Here is a 5,448-nt window from a genome sequence, read left to right on the forward strand (position 1 = left end):
CTATGGCTAAGTGAGAGTGTTCAAGCATTATAAGTCCGGTTGCCTTGTTCGCTGTGTTGAGCGCCTCCCTAGATGGACCCAAAAATGGGAACAAGAGCGCTCAAGTTTATCCCGAACACCCCAGCACTCGTGGCATGGGGGCTGAAGCCGACGACTTGCCATCTCTCAGATTTGATAAACAGCCGCACAGAAGGTAATATTTTAAATTAACAAGCGTTGCTTAGCGCATATGAACTAAGTTTTCAGCGCACAGGATAACAAAATGCGAGTCTACTCAAATATTACATCTTTGGAGCACTCACCCGCAATAGTGCGGGCGCCCTTCAGCACACTCTTATAATACATCTCGGGCGTGCGATGCTCCTTGCCCTCTGGTGGCGGGTCCGTCACGAGCTTCTGGGCATCCATCTTGCCCCAGTGCACCTTTGCGCGGGCAAGGGCCCGACGGGCACCCTCAATACAGGCGGAGTGCTTGATGACTTCAACCCACGGGCACGCATCCACCAGCCGCCGCACCAGGCCGAAGTAGCTCCCAGGCATGGCCTCCTTAGGCCACAGCCGAACTATGAGGCCCTTCATGGCCTGTTCGGCCGCCTTGTGGAGCTCGACCAGCTGCTTCAGCTGGTCGCTAAGGGGCACCGGATGTCCGGCCTCAGCATACTGAGACCAGAAGACCTTCTCCGTCGAGCTCCCCTCCTCGGCCCGGTAGAATGCGGCAGCGTCGGACACGCTGCAAGGAAGATCCGCGAACGCTCCTGGAGAACTCCGAATTCGGGTAAGCAACAGGTAATTAACACTCACATGCTTACTTTGCATGAAAAATGCCTTACCCGCTGCTATTTTCTTCACCGCCTCAATCTCCTGGAGGGCCTTGTAGGCTTCGGCCTTAGCGGCTTTGGCACTCTCAAGAGCCGTTGCAAGCTCAGACTCTCGAGTCTTCGAGTCACGCTCCAAGCTCTCATGTTTTTTCACGAGATCCTGGAGCTCTTGCTGTACCTCCGCCACCCGCACCTCCTGCCTCTCTCGCTCGGTGCGCTCCGCGGCCGCATTGCGTTCGGCCGCGGCCACCGCCTCCTTCAGGGTCGCCACCTCGTTAGTGGCCCCTGCAATACCCATGTTATCCTTGTCATTTTTCTTGCAACCAAATCCTTTTCTGTAAGGTACAATTTTCATAAGGTATTACTCACCTTCTTTTTCCTCGAGCTGCTTCTTGGCATGGCCGAGCTCGTTCTCGGACCGCTCGAGGTTTTCCTTCAAAGTATTGACCTCCGCAGTCAGTGCGGCGGAGGTCAGCAGCACAGCCTGCAATCCCATATTGACATATTTTTTATGACTCCTGCGTTTATCTTTCTAAAGATCCTCAGTCCGGTTTTTCTTTCCGAACACCGAACCGAGCATCAGGGGCTACTGTCTATGCGGTACCATTTTACATATATTGAAATTCTTACCTCAAAGCCTGTTAGAAGGCTGCTGCAGGCTTCGGTCAGCCCGCTCTTGGCGAGCTGAACCTTCTGAATCACCGCACTCATAACAGTGCGGTGTTCCTCTTTGATGGAGGCGCCGTTGAGCGCCTCCAGCAAACTATCCGGCACCTCCGGTTGGACGGAGGTAGCCGGCGCCGCGGTCCTGCCCTTCTTACGAAGGGGTCGCCCGCCGAACTCCGGAGCCACTGTGGCCTCCGGGGCTGAGTCCGGTGCAAAGTCCGGGAGGTTGTCCTGTGACACCTCCGGGGCCTCCTCCTCCTGGTGGGTCCCTTCCTGGGATCCCACCTCGGCGTCGTCCGCGGCACGGGGGGTGGAGGCAGTCGGAAGGGAATCCATATCCGACGCACCCAAGGACCCGCTCGACGAAACGGGAAGATCATCCTTGGGCGGACTGCAGGGTTGTATGCGGCATTAGAAAGACATTATGTGGCGAAAAGAAAAAACCTTGAAGTTATTCGGGAGTCCGGATACTTACGATCTCGCCAGGGGCTTGGCCCTTGGAGGCCAGTCCTCGTCGTCGTCACTGGCGTTGGCGGAGCAGTCCGGGGGAAGAGTTTTTCCCTTCTTGGACCCTTCGGCCTCCCTTGTTGGGGAGGCCTTCCTTTTCTTCCCTCCCCCCGCTGGGGGAGAGGCTTTCTTCTTCTCCTCCTCGCCTTGGTGGGAGGAGTCGGCCTCGGATTCATCATCCGATAGCACCTGAAAACGGGAACTCTTCCGAGTCCCCGTGGCCTTCTTCTTGGCCTTCTTCTCCGGCACCACGTGGGGTGCCGGAGCCAGCAGCCCCGTTAGGCGGGCGTCCGCTGGGTCCTCTGGCAATGGGGCCGGACAGATAGTCCGTTCGGCCTTCGCCAGCCAGTCCTGTCAAAGGTAAAGGGAGTTTAGATCCCGCATAGAGTCAAACTATGGAAAACAAGTGGCAAAATCACTTACCTCGTCAGCTGGACGCTGCGAGCGGAATCCGCGATCTTCGGTAGCGGATGCGGGAGCCTCGGCGCCCTTGAACAGCACCTTCCAGACATCTTCGTACGTAGTGTCGAAGAGCCCGCTCAGGGTCTGGTGCTGCGCCGGATCGAACTCCCACATGTTGAAACCCCGTCGTTGGCACGGGAGAATCCGGCGGATGAGCATGACCTGGACTACGTTGACAAGCTTGAGCTTCTTGTCCACCAGCTTCTGGATACAGGCTTGGAGTCCGGTCAGCTCCTCCGAATTCCCCCAGATCAGGCCACTCTCTTTCCAGGAGGTGAGCCGTGTAGGGATGCCGGATCTGAATTCGGGGGCCGCTGCCCAATCAGGGTCACGCGGCTCGGTGATGTAGAACCACCCCGATTGCCACCCCTTGATGGTTTCCACGAAAGTGCCCTCCAGCCACGTAACGTGGGACATCCTGCCCACCATGGCGCCTCCGCACTCCGCTTGGCTGCCCTTCACAACCTTCGGCTTGACACTGAAGGTCTTGAGCCACAAGCCGAAGTGGGGCTGGATGCAGAGGAAGGCCTCGCACACGACGATAAACGCCGAGATGTTGAGGATGAAATTCGGGGCCAGATCATGGAAATCCAGGCCGTAGTAGAACATGAGCCCCCGGACGAAGGGATGAAGTGGGAAGCCCAGTCCGCGGAGGAAATGGGGAAGAAACACTACCCTCTCATGGGGCCTGGGGGTGGGGATGAGCTCTCCCTCGTCGGGGAGCCGGTGCGCGATGTCGCTGGACAAGTATCCGGCGTCGCGCAGCTTCTGGATCTGCCCCTCCGTGACGGAGGAGGCCATCCACTTGCCTCCCGCTCCGGACATAGTTGGAGAAGGTTGAGGTGAGAAGTGCGGACTTGGGCGCTGGAGCTCGAGTTCGCGGAGATGGATAAGCCAAGGAGGAAGAAGGCGCAGGTAAAAGGGTTGGATCTTTATCCCCTTATATGGGCGGACAGAAACATGTGTCCCCACCGGCCTGGTAAAACTCGCTTATATCCCAAGCGTCACAACCAGTGGCGCGGTTGGGTTACCCACGTCCGTATTGATGGGAATCCCGGAATAAGGGGAACACGATCTCTGCTTCGACAAGACGTGCCAAGGAAACCGCCTCGCTAAACGCGCTGAGGTGGAACAATAAAAACAATTCGAGTAAAGGCTTGGAGTGGTGTGACGTCACGCCACAGAATACGTCAGCAGATTGATCTTGTGTAATATTATTCTCTCTATGGTGGTATGTGGAATTTATTTTTGCAGAGCCGGACACTATCCTGGTGTTCACGATCTTCTATAAATTATTCGGAGGAAGAACCCACCTTGCAATGCCGAAGACAACATGCGCGCCAGACTCATCGTCATTGAAGCCTGGTTCAGGGGCTACTGAGGGAGTTGCGGACTAGGGGGTGTCCGGATAGCCAAACTATCGTGATCGGCCGGACTCCAAGACTATGAAGATACAAGATTGAAGACTTCGTCCCGTGTCCGGATGGGACTTTCCTTGGCGTGGAAGGCAGGCTTGGCGATACGGATATGTAGATCTCCTACCATTGTAACCGACTCTGTGTAACCCTAGCCCTCTCTAGTGTCTATATAAACCGGATGGCTTTAGTCCATAGGACGAACAACAATCATACCATAGGCTAGCTTCTAGGGTTTAGCCTCCTTGATCTCGTGGTAGATCTACTCTTGTAACACACATCATCAATATTAATCAAGCAGGATGTAGGGTTTTACCTCCATCAAGAGGGCCCGAACCTGGGTAAAACATCGTGTCCCTTGTCTCCTGTTACCATCCTCCTAGACGCACAGTTCGGGACCCCTACTCGAGATCCGCCAGTTTTGACACCAACAGCGCCTCTGCGGCTCATTCTGGCAGCAGTAGTGGTTGTTCGATGGTCTCGGGATCTCAATGCAATTTTTATTATGTTTGATATGCTTTATACTTCCGATAAACTATTATAATAGATCCGACCTTTCCATAAAAAAACTAGTTTTAGGAGATGTTTGTAGATTTTAAGGGAAGCTTTTTGAGAGCTATTTTGTCATATCAGGTAAACTTCTTCCCCTAAATTGTTAATTCTCCAATTTTCCATTAAACAAAAATACAAATGACAATGCATATGTCTAAATATCATAATAATAATTGAAATAATGGTAGATCAAACCCACAAAGATGATTACAATTCAAACATAAAAATCTAGTAAATAATTCAAAGTAGACTTAATCAGAGTAGACATGTGATATATTGTTCATGAAAAGAAGGACATGAACAAAAAAAGCATAAATATGAAGATCACTCGAAGATGACCACGACTTACTTCCATCACTATTGCTACTCCCAAACTCTATCCTCCAGCACCTCTATCTACCTAGGTTTGATGTTAAAATATGTGACTTCATGAGCTACAGATATTGCATCGCTTCTAGGTCAAGTCATGCAGTGTTTGTAACCATGATATTGTACTCTTACTTCATCTTTTTTGTCTACACTTCCTCTTGAAAGGCTCTCAGTTTCTCTTCTCCGATTGCCACTTTGCACTCCTCTATTGCCTTCACCTCTGCCCACCAAATGTACCTCTCCAAATTGTTTTGCTCCCTCAACCTTACTTTTGTTTGCTATGATCTCTTCTACAACACTCTTGAACACATCCGCATCACCTCCATTCTTCTATTTATCTATCTCTCCTCTCCTTCCAGGTGGCTTGTTTGCTTGGATGATGGGAGTAGTAGGGGTATTTCCCTCTTCTTCCGCATCATCATCATCGCTACCTTGTGAATTTGATTTAGCCTCCTTCTTAGGATTTAGTTGCTCACTGTCCCTATTTCCCAACTTCTCATTGTTCTTCACTAACGCCCAACAATGATACAACAGAAAGGACCTATTTTCTGATCCCTATGCTTGTACACATTGGTTCTGTAGCCCACCTGAGAAGTTCGCAATGTCATGTTAGAATTTTTGATAAACAATTTCAAAGAACAATATGCACAACAACTCAC

This window comes from Triticum aestivum, chromosome 5B (assembly GCF_018294505.1).
Source record: "Triticum aestivum cultivar Chinese Spring chromosome 5B, IWGSC CS RefSeq v2.1, whole genome shotgun sequence".
Lineage (NCBI taxonomy): Eukaryota > Viridiplantae > Streptophyta > Magnoliopsida > Poales > Poaceae > Triticum > Triticum aestivum.